Source organism: Babylonia areolata, chromosome 32 (assembly GCF_041734735.1).
Source record: "Babylonia areolata isolate BAREFJ2019XMU chromosome 32, ASM4173473v1, whole genome shotgun sequence".
Classification (NCBI taxonomy): domain Eukaryota; kingdom Metazoa; phylum Mollusca; class Gastropoda; order Neogastropoda; family Buccinidae; genus Babylonia; species Babylonia areolata.
Window position 1 is genome coordinate 753,529 of NC_134907.1, and position 16,925 is coordinate 770,453.

Consider the following 16,925-nt stretch of genomic DNA (forward strand, 5'->3'; position numbering starts at 1 on the left):
TGTCACTTTCCTCTTCCAGCCCTTCTCCGCGGGTCTCACTTCCCAGCTTTTAAAACCCGTGTCGATACAGTCAGGGTTTTCTCACTTCCCAGCTTTTAAAACCCGTGTCGATACAGTCAGGGTTTTCTCACTTCCCAGCTTTTAAAACCCGTGTCGATACAGTCAGGGTTTTCTTACTTCCCAGCTTTTAAAACCCGTGTCGATACAGTCAGGGTTTTCTCACTTCCCAGCTTTTAAAACCCGTGTCGATACAGTCAGGGTTTTCTGACTTCCCAGCTTTTAAAACCCGTGTCGATACAGTCAGGGTTTTCTCACTTCCCAGCTTTTAAAACCCGTGTCGATACAGTCAGGGTTTTCTCACTTCCCAGCTTTTAAAACCCGTGTCGATACAGTCAGGGTTTTCTTACTTCCCAGCTTTTAAAACCCGTGTCGATACAGTCAGGGTTTTCTCACTTCCCAGCTTTTAAAACCAGTGTCGATACAGTCAGGGTTTTCTCACTTCCCAGCTTTTAAAACCAGTGTCGATACAGTCAGGGTTTTCTCACTTCCCAGCTTTTAAAACCCGTGTCGATACAGTCAGGGTTTTCTTACTTCCCAGCTTTTAAAACCCGTGTCGATACAGTCAGGGTTTTCTCACTTCCCAGCTTTTAAAACCAGTGTCGATACAGTCAGGGTTTTCTCACTTCCCAGCTTTTAAAACCCGTGTCGATACAGTCAGGGTTTTCTCACTTCCCAGCTTTTAAAACCCGTGTCGATACAGTCAGGGTTTTCTTACTTCCCAGCTTTTAAAACCCGTGTCGATACAGTCAGGGTTTTCTCACTTCCCAGCTTTTAAAACCCGTGTCGATACAGTCAGGGTTTTCTCACTTCCCAGCTTTTAAAACCCGTGTCGATACAGTCAGGGTTTTCTCACTTCCCAGCTTTTAAAACCCGTGTCGATACAGTCAGGGTTTTCTCACTTCCCAGCTTTTAAAACCCGTGTCGATACAGTCAGGGTTTTCTCACTTCCCAGCTTTTAAAACCCGTGTCGATACAGTCAGGGTTTTCTCACTTCCCAGCTTTTAAAACCCGTGTCGATACAGTCAGGGTTTTCTCACTTCCCAGCTTTTAAAACCAGTGTCGATACAGTCAGGGTTTTCTCACTTCCCAGCTTTTAAAACCCGTGTCGATACAGTCAGGGTTTTCTCACTTCCCAGCTTTTAAAACCAGTGTCGATACAGTCAGGGTTTTCTTTAATTCAACGTCTTTTCACTTTGAGTGATATTACGGGGGGGTGTAGGTGGGTGGGTGTGGGTGTGGGTGTGTGTTGTGTGTGTGTGGGTGTGGGGGTGTGGGTGTGTGGGTGTGGGGGGGGGGGGGGGCGTGGGGGGGGTTGTGACGGAGGCCTGAAGGAGAGATAAGGAAGACAGCAGACCGTCAACGCACAGGGCGATTGTTGGCCGACGTGGGCTTGATACCTGTGGCTTGTGTCATTATCAGTGCTTCCCCTTTACTTTCCTCTTCAAAGTAGAAAACAATAAGTGACTTCAAGTTGTCTGTTTTGGCCAGGGGCGGTCACTCTGGGTGCAGATTCCACCATCTCCCCGCTAGGTGGCCACAACAATCAGTCACGTGACACAGACCGAGATATGCCCACGTTACAAACTGTGTGACAACTGCGTTGAAGGGAGGCAATCAATTATATATTGCACAGCAGTTACCTATCTTGTTTGATTTGATGGCTGTGCTGTTATTTATGTATGTAGTTATGTAGTTGTGATGTGTGTAGTTATGTAGTTGTGATGTGTGTAGTGTGTAGGTGTGTAGTGTGTAGGTGTGTAGTCTGTAGGTGTGTAGTTCCTTCCTTCCTTCCTTCTCAAATGTACAAATGTTACATAGTAATGACAAAAGTGATGAATCATCCCCACACAGCGCATGAATAAAGGGAGAAAGAATGGCCTGACTGGTGTAATGCATCAAGAAATCACGCGTGGCAGACCGTGCCAGCGTGTTCTGGCATGCACAACGTATTACCCATTCCAAGATCCTTCAGTGCGATATCGCAGCTGCCTATGTCTGCCGACTCACTGTCAACCAGTTTGAAACCAAACTGGAACAACAGACATTACATCCGTTTTGTCAGTGTTTTGCATTTGTGTGTTGCTGTTGATCGACAGAAAACATCCTTGATACAAGAGACAATCTGTCAGGACAGAACAAAAATTGTGTGGTAAGACACACCAGACACTTCAGTACCATCATCTTACTGAGCTTACAATGGCTGAGTATATACACGGCAAAGAAGACCGGCCCGAAGACTGAGCCTTGAGGGACACCATACGTACACAAGGGGACTTGGGGCACATTGAATCTGGTCAACAAGGTCTGAACAGGGTCTATACCACAGGTGTTTCCTGGATTTAGGTCGTGTAAAACGATTGTAACTGTACCTCACACCCACCCACCCCACCCCCCACCCCACCCCCACTCCCAAACCCCACCACCCTTTATGTTCAAAGGATTGACGGACGCTGCTGTGTTGTGGTGTTTTGGATTATGAAGTTTGAGCCAAGGTGTGACCTCGGGGGCAGGATAACTGTGACGTGACGTGTCCATGGTGTGACCTGGGGGTCATGATGACTGTGACGTGTCCATGGTGTGACCTGGGGGTCAGGATAACTGTGACGTGTACATGGTGTGACCTGGGGGTCAGGATAACTGTGACGTGACGTGTCCATGGTGTGACCTGGGGGTCAGGATAACTGTGACGTGTACATAGTGTGACCTGGGGGTCAGGATAACTGTGACGTGTACATGGTGTGACCTGGGGGTCAGGATAACTGTGACGTGTACATAGTGTGACCTGGAGGTCAGGATAACTGTGACGTGTCCATGGTGTGACCTGGGGGTCAGGATAACTGTGACGTGTACATGGTGTGACCTGCGGGTCAGGATAACTGTGACGTGTACATGGTGTGACCTGCGGGTCAGGATAACTGTGACGTGTACATGGTGTGACCTGGGGGTCAGGATAACTGTGACGTGACGTGTCCATGGTGTGACCTGCGGGTCAGGATAACTGTGACGTGTACATGGTGTGACCTGGGGTCATGATGACTGTGACGTGTCCATGGTGTGACCTGGGGGTCAGGATAACTGTGACGTGTCCATGGTGTGACCTGGGGTCATGATGACTGTGACGTGTCCATGGTGTGACCTGGGGGTCAGGATAACTGTGACGTGTCCATGGTGTGACCTGGGGGTCATAATGACTGTGACGTGTACATGGTGCGACCTGGGGTCATGACTGTGACGTGACGTGTACATGGCGTGATTTCGGGGTGGGATTGCCGGAACACAACACAACAAAAACAGCCTGTGACGTGTCCACCCGTCCAAACAGTGACCACCCGTGTTCAGTCACCCACCCGTTAACCCCTCACCTGCCACCCGTCCGTCAGACAGCAGACAGCCGTGTGAAAATGGGGAGGGAGAGGAGGGGGGGGTGCTGTCAGGGATGGTCCGTTAATCCCGCATAGCTGGGTCGGCAGGGCAGGGGATGTGGGGACAGGGACAGAACGATTGTATCCTTGTGGCGAGATAACATGTTTGGCTTCCATTGTGGCCGGCGTGGCTGACTGTGGCCGCTGATGGCAGTTTGACGGGAACCCCATACGCAGTTGCTGATGTGAAGCGTAGAGGTGATAGCAACAGGTAGAGCTGTATATCAGTGCCTGCGTTGGTGTTCGATACACACGGGTGTTCAGTACAGTCAATCATTCGTTTATTTATTTATAGTCTGTTCATCTAAGATGATGATATTAGACTGAAGTACAGTCAAGTGTTCAATACTTACCAAGTATTTCAAAACAAACAGGCGCTCTGGGTGTTCAATACAGTCAAGTGTTCAATACTAACCTAGTGTTTCAAAACAACCAGGTGCTCTGGGTGTTCAATAGTAACCAGGTGTTTCAAAACAACCAGGTGCTCTGGGTGTTCAATAGTAACCAGGTGTTTCAAAACAACCAGGTGCTCTGGGTGTTCGATACTAACCAGGTGTTTCAAAACAACCAGGTACTCCGGGTGTTCGATACTAACCAGGTGTTTCAAAACAATCAGGTGCTCTGGGTGTTCAATACAAACGTGTTTCAATACAGTCAGGTGTTCAATACTAACCTAGTGTTTCAAAACAATCAGGCGCTCTGGGTGTTCAATACAAACGTGTTTCAATACAGTCAGGTGTTCAATACTAACCTAGTGTTTCAAAACAATCAGGTGCTCTGGGTGTTCAATACAAACGTGTTTCAATACAGTCAGGTGTTCAATACTAACCAGGTGTTTCAAAACAAACAGGTGCTCTAGGTGTTCAATACAAACATGAGTTTGAGTAGAACCAGGTGTTCAATATCAACACGTGTTTGACAGGTGTGTACCGAGATTGTCCATATGGTCAGCAGGTGTTGAAATCAACGTTTCTCTCTCAGTTCAGGCCAGTGTGTATCACATCACAGGTTAGAGCAGGGTGTATCACAGGTGAGGGCAGTGTGTATCACAGGTGAGAGCAGGGTGTATCACAGGTGAGGGCAGTGTGTATCACAGGTGAGGGCAGTGTATATCACAGGTGAGAGCAGTGTGTATCACAGGTGAGGGCAGTGTGTATCGCAGGTGAGGGCAGTGTGTATCACAGGTGAGAGCAGTGTGTATCACAGGTGAGGGCAGTGTATATCACAGTTGAGGGCAGTGTGTATCACAGGTGAGGGCAGTGTGTATCACAGGTGAGGGCAGTGTGTATCACAGGTGAGGACAGCGTATACTACAGGTGAGGGCAGTGTGTATCACAGGTGAGGATAGCGTATACTACAGGTGAGGGCAGTGTGTATCACAGGTGAGGATAGCGTATACTACAGGTGAGGGCAGTGTGTATCACAGGTGAGGACAGCGTATACTACAGGTGAGGGCAATGTGTGTCACAGGTGAGGGCAGTGTGTGTCACAGGTGAGGGCAAGGTGTATCACAGGTGAGGACAGCGTATACTACAGGTGGGGGCAGTGTGTCACAGGTGACGGCAGTGTGTGTCACAGGTGAGGGCAGTGTGTGTCACAGGTGAGGACAGCGTATACTACAGGTGGGGGCAGTGTGTATCACAGGTGAGGACAGCGTATACTACAGGTGGGGGCAGTGTGTCACAGGTGAGGGCAGTGTATATCACAGGTGAGGGCAGTGTGTATCACAGGTGAGGGCAGTGTGTATCACAGGTGAGGGCAGTGTGTATCACAGGTGAGGACAGCGTATACTACAGGTGAGGGCAGTGTGTATCACAGGTGAGGGCAGTGTGTATCACAGGTGAGGACAGCGTATACTACAGGTGAGGGCAGTGTATATCACAGGTGAGAGCAGTGTGTATCACAGGTTAGAGCAGTGTGTATCACAGGTGAGGGCAGTGTATATCACAGGTGAGGGCAGTGTGTATCACAGGTGAGGACAGTGTATATCACAGGTGAGGGCAGTGTGTATCACAGGTGAGGACAGCGTATACTACAGGTGAGGGCAGTGTATATCACAGGTGAGGGCAGTGTGTATCACAGGTGAGGACAGCGTATACTACAGGTGAGGGCAGTGTATATCACAGGTGAGAGCAGTGTGTATCACAGGTTAGAGCAGTGTGTATCACAGGTGAGGGCAGTGTGTATCACACGTGAGGGCAGTGTATATCACAGGTGAGGACAGTGTGTATCACAGGTGAGGACAGCGTATACTACAGGTGAGGGCAGTGTATATCACAGGTGAGAGCAGTGTGTATCACAGGTTAGAGCAGTGTGTATCACAGGTGAGGGCAGTGTGTATCACACGTGAGGGCAGTGTTTATCACAGGTGAGGACAGCGTATACTACAGGAGGGGGGCAGTGTGTCACAGGTGAGGGCAGTGTATATCACAGGTGAGGGCAGTGTGTATCACAGGTGAGGACAGCGTATACTACAGGTGAGGGCAGTGTATATCACAGGTGAGGGCAGTGTGTATCACAGGTTAGAGCAGTGTGTATCACAGGTGAGGGCAGTGTGTATCACAGGTTAGAGCAGGGTGTATCACAGGTGAGGGCAGTGTGTATCACAGGTGAGGGCAGTGTATATCACAGTTGAGGGCAGTGGTATCACAGGTGAGGGCAGTGTATATCACAGGTGAGGGCAGTGGTATCACAGGCGAGGGCAGTGTATATCACAGGTGAGGGCAGTGTGTATCACGGGTGAGGGCAGTGTGTATCACAGGTGAGGGCAGTGTGTATCACGGGTGAGCGCAGTGTGTATCACATTGTACCACCGAACAGTGAGACACAGTGCTCTTCTCATGTTATAGGACGAGACACATTGAACACTAGTGTGAGAGGCACAGAGAGAGAGAAACAGACAGAGACAGACAGAGGCAGAGACAGAGACAAAGACAGACAGAGACAGACACAGAGGCAGAGACAGAGACAGAGACAGAGACAGAGAGAAGAGGGGGAGAAAAGGCTGAAGTCGCCGGAAAGGGACAACACATAGAACAGAGTAATAGAACACCAGGAAGATATAATTCAGAACACAGAGAGATATAGAACTCACCAAGAAGACATAGAACTCACCTAGGAATACCATCGTATAGAACAGACATAGAACTCACCTAGGAATACCATCGTATAGAACAGACATAGAACTCACCAAGAAGTACCATCGTATAGAACAGACATAGAACTCACCAAGAAGTACCATCGTATAGAACAGACATAGAACTCACCACGATGTAACATCGTATAGAACAAAGATAAAACTCACCTCAATGTAATATTATACAGAACAGATATAGAACTCACCAAGAAGTACCATCGTATAGAACAGACATAGAACTCACCACGATGTAACATCGTATAGAACAAAGATAAAACTCACCTCAATGTAATATTATACAGAACAGATATAGAACTCACCAAGAAGTACCATCGTATAGAACAGACATAGAACTCACCACGATGTAACATCGTATAGAACAAAGATAAAACTCACCTCAATATAATATAATACAGAACAGATATAGAACTCACCAAGAATTACCATCGTATAGAACGGAGACAGAACTCACCACGATAAACATTGTATAGAACAAAAATATAACTCACCAGGAAGTGACATCATACAGAACAGAGATATAACTCACCAAGAAGTGACGCAAGATAGAACAGAGATATAACTCACCAAGAAGTGACACAAGATAGAACAGAGATATAACTCACCAAGAAGTGACACAAGATAGAACAGAGATATAACTCACCAGAAAGCGACACAACGTAGAACAGAAACAGAGGAAAAACTAATGAAAAAAGAAAGCACGTTCATCCAGGGAGCAGGCTTTGAGACTGTGACGTCAGAGCAACGTCACCAGTGACGTCAGTGAGGGAATAAAGATGACGCTGTCGCAGTGCTGTCTGTTTATTATCTTCTGGGAGTTGCTTCTTTATGTTTCCGGTGAGTGAATCCATCCATTCGTTATTTTGTTTCCTCCGTTCTTGTTTGACACATCTGACTTGTTTTCGTGCTTCCGTCCTTTTCTCTTGACAGAGTTTCTTTCTTTCCTTCTTACTTCCCACCCATATCTATTTCTCTATTATTTTCTGTAAATGTCTCTCCCTTTCTCTCATTAGATACGGCGTACAACAAGGATCGATTCTTGGCCCCTTACTTTTCTCCTTATACATCAATGATTTACCTGTTTACACCAAATCTGACTGCGAATTGTTTGCCGATGACAGTTCCATCCACTCCAACCATTCGTGTATTTAAGTTTTGACATCCAGTTTACAAGATAGCATGAACATGACGAAAGATAGTATCAGACATGTTTTGGCAGTGTACAACCACCCAACGTGTCTGACAAAGATTAATGGATTCAATTAACAAAAGATGCCCAAATGCTCAAAATTTGCAGTTAACTGAACCATTAGTTGTACTTGGACTTGACAAAAATAAAGTCACTGATCCCATCTTCTATTTCATTTTGTTACTTGCTAAACAATACTTGTATCAACACAAAAATCAATAGCACTGTACCTGTTCTGCAAGGTTTCATGAAAAAGAAAAAAAAAGTAACATAGATATACAGTTGAAGAGTATATAGCCAGGAAAAACTTTCTTTATAATGACTTTATCAGCAAATGGTCTCCATATGAATAATTGTTTCAGAATACAAATTAAAGATTATATGTTATGTCTATACAGTTTTGATATTGACATTACTATATTTTGTATCTTACTTTGTAATTTAAAGTATGGCCATATATGTGTTAAATATTGTGAGGTTGACAACCTACTATCTATCGGATTCCTTAGACTGCATCCGGCGACCTTGTATTTGATTTTGTTTCATCGATCTTTGCCAGCATGTTCTTGTGGTTGTGGTATTATTATTGCTATTTCTCTCTCTCGCTCTGTGTGTGTGTGTGTGTGTGTGTGTGTGTGTGTGTGTGTGTGTGTGTGTGTGTGTGTGTGTGTGTGTGTGTGTGTGTGTGTGTGTGTGTGTGTGTGTGTGTGTGTGTGTGTGTGTGTGTGTGTGTGTGGTTGGTTTTGTCTTCATTTTATTCTTTCTATCACAGTCTGTGAATTTTCTTTTGTTACTAGTGTGCGTTTCATAATGTATAAATTGAATAAAAATGTTTGAAAAAAAAGAAGAAAAAAAGTTAGCGTGAACAAAGTAGTCAGATGGACGGAACATAACCATATGTCTCTCAATGCTAAAAAAACAACAAAAACGAAATGCATGTCTGTAACAACTAGACAGCAATGTCAGAAAATGTCAACAATTTTATTCAGTATCGTCATATCCAACGTTAAGATTGAAGTAAAATCGCATCAAGTTCTTGGTGTTGATATCGATAGTAGTTTATCATGGCCTGAACTTATCAGTTACTTATGGAAAAGAGTGTCGAAACAAAATTCCTGTTGTCCGAAATAAAAGACTTTCTAAATACGCATGCCGGAAAACAGATACTTCATGCTGACATCGTCAGTCATATGACGGGCGCAATAGCCCAGTGGTTAAAGCGTTGGACTGTCAATCTGAGGGTCCCGGGTTCGAATCACGGTGACGGCGCCTGGTGGGTAAAGGGTGGAGATTTTTACGATCTCCCAGGTCAACATATGTGCAGACCTGCTAGTGCCTGAACCCCCTTCGTGTGTATATGCAAGCAGAAGATCAAATACGCACGTTAAAGATCCTGTAATCCATGTCAGCGTTCGGTGGGTTATGGAAACAAGAACATACCCAGCATGCCCACCCCCGAAAACGGAGTATGGCTGCCTACATGGCGGGGTAAAAACGGTTATACACGTAAAAGCCCACTCGTGTGCATACGAGTGAACGCAGAAGAAGAAGAAGAAGTCAGTCATAGACTGAACCTGTGTTGGGGGATTCTGCTGGCGCTGATTCTCTAAAACCTCTTTTTACATTACACAGACACGCTTTAACTCACTCAGTACAGCCAGTCCTCTCTTCTCCTCTACACAGACCCCTCGGATGTCCAGTGGGTGTCTGAATGACCCAACCTTTAGTTTCCGTCGTCAGAATTGTGGTATTCTTTGTCAACATTCACCTCTTCAGTATAAGAGCCTTCCGCTTGCAATATTTTGATGATGGTAATTGGGGTGAAACGCTGTTAACGTCGTCTCTTTCGCCGTTCGTATGGAAAGAGTTCAAGTTTGTATTCAAAGTCATGTTTGTGTGTGTGTGTGTGTGTGCGTGTGCGTGTGAACGTGTGCGTCTGCGTCTGCGTCTGCGTCTGTGCATGTGTGCGTGCGTGTGTGTGTTTATGTGTACGTGTACGTGTGCGTGTGTGTGTGCGTGTGAACAGTCGGAGGGAGAACCGTCAGCACACAGCAGCTGCCTCTGTCCTGGTACGACGCCTATCTCCACTGTCACCAAGCACGCCTCGCCCTCCCCGTTCCCAAGGCAACAGACTTCAGAGACCTTGACCCCTGGTTGCCTAGCAACGGGTCAAGGGTATGGGTCGGGGGGCGCTACGTGCACACAGCGTGGAAGTGGACAGGTGAGGCGGACGGGTAGTTTGTACTTACCTGGAGATGGTGAGACAGGTAGACTCTGTACTTAACTGGAGATGGTGAGACAGGTAGGCTCTGTACATACCAGGAGATGGTTAGACAGGTAGACTGTACATACCAGGAGATGGTAAGACAGGTAGACTGTACATACCAGGAGATGGTAAGACAGGTAGACTGTACATACCAGGAGATGGTAAGACAGGTAGACTGTACATACCAGGAGATGGTTAGACAGGTAGACTCTGTACATACCAGGAGATGGTAAGACAGGTAGACTCTGTACTTAACTGGAGATGGTGAGACAGGTAGGCTCTGTACATACCAGGAGATGGTTAGACAGGTAGACTGTACATACCTGGAGATGGTAAGACAGGTAGGCTGTACATACCAGGAGATGGTAAGACAGGTAGACTGTACATACCAGGAGATGGTAAGACAGGTAGACTGTACATACCAGGAGATGATAAGACAGGTAGACTGTACATACCTGGAGATGGTTAGACAGGTAGGCTGTACATACCAGGAGATGGTTAGACAGGTAGACTCTGTACATACCAGGAGATGGTAAGACAGGTAGACTCTGTACTTAACTGGAGATGGTGAGACAGGTAGGCTCTGTACATACCAGGAGATGGTTAGACAGGTAGACTGTACATACCTGGAGATGGTAAGACAGGTAGACTGTACATACCAGGAGATGGTTAGACAGGTAGACTGTACATACCAGGAGATGGTTAGACAGGTAGACTCTGTACATACCAGGAGATGGTAAGACAGGTAGACTCTGTACATACCAGGAGATGGTAAGACAGGTAGACTCTGTACATACCAGGAGATGGTGAGACAGGTAGACTCTGTACATACCAGGAGATGGTTAGACAGGTAGACTGTACATACCAGGAGATGGTTAGACAGGTAGACTGTACATACCTGGAGATGGTTAGACAGGTAGACTGTACATACCAGGAGATGGTAAGACAGGTAGACTCTGTACATACCAGGAGATGGTAAGACAGGTAGACTGTACATACCTGGAGATGGTTAGACAGGTAGACTGTACATACCAGGAGATGGTAAGACAGGTAGACCCTGTAGATACCAGGAGATGGTAAGACAGGTAGACTGTACTTACCATGAGATGATCAGACAGGTAGACCCGATATACATACCATGAGATGATCAGACGAGTAGACTCTATATCTTTATACGTACCACGAGATGGTAATATTCATCTCCATTTCTGTGCTGAACAGTAGCTGGTGCACCTCAAGTGAGGCACATGATCACCTCAAGTGAGGCACAAGATCACCTCAAGTGAGGCACATGATCACCTCAAGTAAGGCAAATGATCACCTCAAGTAAGGCAAATGATCACCTCAAGTGAGGCACAAGATCACCTCAAGTGAGGCAAAGATCACCTCAAGTGAGGCACAAGATCACCTCAAGTGAGGCACAAGATCACCTCAAGTAAGGCAAATGATCACCTCAAGTGAGGCACATGATCACCTCAAGTAAGGCACAAGATCACCTCAAGTGAGGCAAATGATCACCTCAAGTGAGGCACATGATCACCTCAAGTGAGGCAAAGATCACCTCAAGTGAGGCACAAGATCACCTCAAGTGAGGCACAAGATCGTCTCGCAGCTCATGTTGGAAACGGATGTACGAAACAGCAGTTGATGCACTTAATGTTCATAATAAATTCTCCAGTATTGTTTCATCATTTTGTTACACGACAGCTGTCACAAATGATCATCTATTCAAATATTAATCCATATCTTTATGTTTGGTTCACTGATTCAGAAACTGACTGACAGACTTACAGATTCATGTATTTAATGATTAACTGATAGACTGAATGATAGATTGATAGATAGAATGACAGACTGTTAGTTTGAATGATAGACTGATAGACGGGATGGTAGATGGAATAATAGACTGATAAACTGAATGATAGGCGAACAGACTGAATGAAAAACTAAAAGATTGATTGATAGACTGAATGAGAGGCAAGAAAATAACAGATTGTGAGTGTTCCGTGTGTTAGACACAAAGAGTTCTGTCAACAATAAATAGAGGGATAGACAGATAGATAGGTAGGTAGATAGACAGACTGTGTTCCAGACACGAGGTGTGGCGTGGTGAGGGGGGTGCGCTGTGTGGCTCTGTCCCAGTCGTCCCCCTTGGTCGGTGCCCACGTGACTGCACACAGCCCCGTGGACTGTCTGTCTGTCTGCCAGTCTGAGCACGTGGCCATGCGGGTATGGACACACACACACACACACACACACACACACACACACACACACACGCACGCACGCACGCACGCACGCACGCACGCACACACGCACGCACACGCACACACACAGTGTATACTATAACAGAACGCTGGATGGTTGATAAGCAAAACAGCTAGTCGCAGACAGACAGACAGACAGACAGACAGCGTGAATGGGTGAATGAGAAAGAAAGTAAATGTTTGGATGAATGTTAAATGGGTGTTTTATCTTTTAAATTGGATTGAGATTGGGGGGGGGGGGGGGGGGAGTTCAGCTATTCTCTGAAAACAATTTTCAAAAGTAAATTTGTAATCTATTGTCAAGATGCATACAAAAATCTACATTTTAAATATTTCACAATTTTAATATGATAAATTTTTGATAATAATATCAAACAACTATTGATTGATGGATGGATGGATAGATGGATGGATCGATCGATGATAGTGAGTGAGTGAGTTAGTAAGTCCGTTGGTTAAGTTTAGTTTAGTTTCATTTAGTTTAATTTAGTTCAGTTGGTTAGATGGTTAGTTTGCTGGTCAGCTGGTTGGTTGGTTAGTCAGCCAGTCAGTCAGTCATTTATGTATTTTTACTTCATTGATATATATATATATATATATATATATATATATATATATATATATATATATATATATATATATATATATATATACACACACATTATAGATAGATGGTTTGTTCCAATGTACCTTTTATTTACCTGTGTGCTAGCTGAATCGGTAGCGTAAGCAGCACTGACTTAAGTTGTGTACCTTGTGAATGGAGAGAGTTACCTCTCTTTACAATTGTTATTCATTCATTAATATCTTTTAATATTGTTAGTGGGAAGTGTTATGACGTAATATCTGTGACGACAAACGATCTTGTCAGCTGTGTTATGACGTAATATCGGTGTGACGACAAACGATCCATTGCCTCACAGGGCAGGGAGTGTCTGTGTCTGACGTCATCACCCAGGACAGTGGTGGACCAATCACAGTGCAGTATGAGATGTGCCGCCATCTTTGACCAGGCCTGTGGGGGCCTGCACCACTACTCCCTCTACACCCGGAGTTAGTGGTCACCCCTCTCTTTTTCTGTCTCTGTCTCTTTTTCTGTCTGTCTCTCTCTCTCTCTCTTTCTGTCTGCATCACTGTCTCTCTCTTTTTCTGTCTCTGTCTCTTTTTCTGTCTCTCTGTCTCTTTTTCTGTCTCCCTCTCTCTGTTTCTGTCTCTCTGTCTCCCTCTGTCTGCCTGTAACTCTATCTCTGTCTCTCTGTCTCCCTCTGTGTGCCTGTCTCCCTCTGCCTGCCTGTATCTCTGTCTCTGTCTCCCTCTGTGTGCCTGTATCTCTATCTCTGTCTCCCTCTGTGTGCCTGTATCTCTATCTCTGTCTCCCTCTGTGTGCCTGTATCTCTATCTCTGTCTGCCTGTATCTCTATCTCTGCCTGCCTGTATCTCTATCTCTGTCTGCCTGTATATCTGTCTCCCTCTTTGTGCCTGTATCTCTATCTCTGTCTCCCTCTGTCTGCCTGTATCTCTATCTCTGTCTCCCTCTGTGTGCCTCTATCTCTATCTCTGTCTCCCTCTGTGTGCCTGTATCTCTATCTGTCTCCCTCTGTGTGCCTGTATCTCTATCTGTCTCCCTCTGTGTGCCTGTATCTCTATCTCTGTCTGCCTGTATCTCTATCTCTGTCTCCCTCTGTGTGCCTGTATCTCTATCTCTGTCTCCCTCTGTGTGCCTGTATCTCTATCTGTCTCCCTCTGTGTGCCTGTATCTCTATCTGTCTCCCTCTGTGTGCCTGTATCTCTATCTCTGTCTGCCTGTATCTCTATCTCTGTCTCCCTCTGTGTGCCTCTATCTCTATCTCTGTCTCCCTCTGTCTGCCTGAATCTCTATCTCTGTCTCCCTCTGTCTGCCTGTATCTCTATCTCTGTCTCCCTCTGTGTGCCTCTATCTCTATCTCTGTCTCCCTCTGTGTGCCTGTATCTCTATCTCTGTCTGCCTGTATCTCTATCTCTGTCTCCCTCTGTGTGCCTGTCTCCCTCTGCCTGCCTGTATCTCTATCTCTGTCTCCCTCTGCCTGCCTGTATCTCTATCTCTGCCTGCCTGTATCTCTATCTCTGTCTGCCTGTATCTCTATCTCTGTCTCCCTCTGCCTGCCTGTATCTGTATCTCTGTCTCCCTCTGTGTGCCTGTATCTCTCTCTCTGTCTCCCTCTGTGTGCCTGTATCTCTATCTCTGTCTCCCTCTGCCTGCCTGTATCTCTATCTCTGTCTCCCTCTGCCTGCCTGTATCTCTATCTGTCTGCCTTTGCCTGCCTGTATCTCTATCTCTGTCTCCCTCTGTCTGCCTGTATCTCTATCTCTGTCTCCCTCTGTCTGCCTGTATCTCTATCTCTGTCTCCCTCTGTCTGCCTGTATCTCTATCTCTGTCTCCCTCTGTCTGCCTGTATCTCTATCTCTGTCTCCCTATGCCTGCCTGTATCTCTATCTCTGTCTCCCTCTGTCTGCCTGTATCTCTATCTCTGTCTCCCTCTGTGTGCCTGTATCTCTGTCTCTGTCTCCCTCTGTGTGCCTGTATCTCTATCTGTGTGCCTTTGCCTGCCTGTATCTCTATCTCTGTCTCCCTCTGTGTGCCTGTATCTCTATCTCTGTCTCCCTCTGTGTGCCTGTATCTCTATCTCTGTCTCCCTCTGTGTGCCTGTATCTCTATCTCTGTCTCCCTCCGCCTGCCTGTATCTCTATCTCTGTCTCCCTCTGTGTGCCTGTATCTCTATCTCTGTCTCCCTCTGTGTGCCTGTATCTCTATCTCTGTCTGCCTCTGTGTGCCTGTATCTCTATCTCTGTCTCCCTCTGTGTGTCTGTATCTCTATCTCTGTCTCCCTCTGCCTGCCTGTATCTCTATCTCTGTCTCCCTCTGCCTGCCTGTATCTCTATCTCTGTCTCCCTCTGTGTGCCTGTATCTCTCTCTCTGTCTCCCTCTGTGTGCCTGTATCTCTATCTCTGTCTCCCTCTGCCTGCCTGTATCTCTATCTCTGTCTCCCTCTGCCTGCCTGTATCTCTATCTGTCTGCCTTTGCCTGCCTGTATCTCTATCTCTGTCTCCCTCTGTCTGCCTGTATCTCTATCTCTGTCTCCCTCTGTCTGCCTGTATCTCTATCTCTGTCTCCCTCTGTCTGCCTGTATCTCTATCTCTGTCTCCCTCTGTCTGCCTGTATCTCTATCTCTGTCTCCCTCTGCCTGCCTGTATCTCTATCTCTGTCTCCCTCTGTCTGCCTGTATCTCTATCTCTGTCTCCCTCTGTGTGCCTGTATCTCTGTCTCTGTCTCCCTCTGTGTGCCTGTATCTCTGTCTCTGTCTCCCTCTGTGTGCCTGTATCTCTGTCTCTGTCTCCCTCTGTGTGCCTGTATCTCTGTCTCTGTCTCCCTCTGTGTGCCTGTATCTCTATCTCTGTCTCCCTCTGTGTGCCTGTATCTCTATCTCTGTCTCCCTCCGCCTGCCTGTATCTCTATCTCTGTCTCCCTCCGCCTGCCTGTATCTCTGTCTCCCTCCGTCTGCCTCTATCTCTGTCTCTGTCTCCCTCTGTGTGCCTGTATCTCTATCTCTGTCTCCCTCTGCCTGCCTGTATCTCTATCTCTGTCTCCCTCTGCCTGCCTGTATCTCTATCTCTGTCTCCCTCCCCCTGCATTTCTCTCCCCCAGTGAAACACGTCATTGTCTCTGTTTCTCTCACTGTCTCCTCTCACAGGATATATCTTTCTCTTTAACTTCCTCCCCCCCCCTCTCTCTCTCTCTCTCTCTCTCTATATATATATATATATAGAGAGAGAGAGAGAGAGAGAGAGAGAGAGAGAGAGAGAGATTGACACGTTTTGCAAACAAGTGGGATGCCAAGGTCCAACAAGTTGCGGGGGGAATATGGTGAATTCGCTATTTGCAAAACGCTGTCAGAAAAAAATAAAATAAAAAATAAACAATAAAGGAATGTTACCTATGTAGCTCTCACGCCTGAATCAACAGAACCCAACAACGTTGGGTCGTGTGAAAAGAAACAAATAGCGTCGGTATGGGTAATTGCGAACAGTGCGTAATCGCGAACGATTCGTATACCGCCCCAAATCCAAGCGTTCTTAACGATTGCATTTCACAGTTTAACGTCTGCTTCGACCTTTTTCCAATACTTTGATGAATATCCATTTCCAAGAACCAGTCAATCAGCTACTTCTGGCCATTTCCGCGCTCTTTCTTCTCTTCGCGTACCACTGCCTGTGATAGCCATACCGAGAAAGCGAAAGGATAATGATTTATGTCCCTTGTTAATTGCGCATGCTCAGAGAGACCAGGCCCTGATGATAACCGTTGTATGAACCAAAGTTTGAGCAATAGTTTTCTTTTATGCCCTTTTCTGTTGTCCCATTAAGTTTGTATGCGTGCCATACATTAGATTAGATATCAAACTGCCTACCATTGTTACTAACGTGGTCTCAGAATCCTAAAAATTAATCAGGGAAGGTAGTTGCAGGGCTTGAACTTTGACACAGTTTAAAATAAGTTGATTCGGTCGGAAATGTTGAATGCGCATTACCA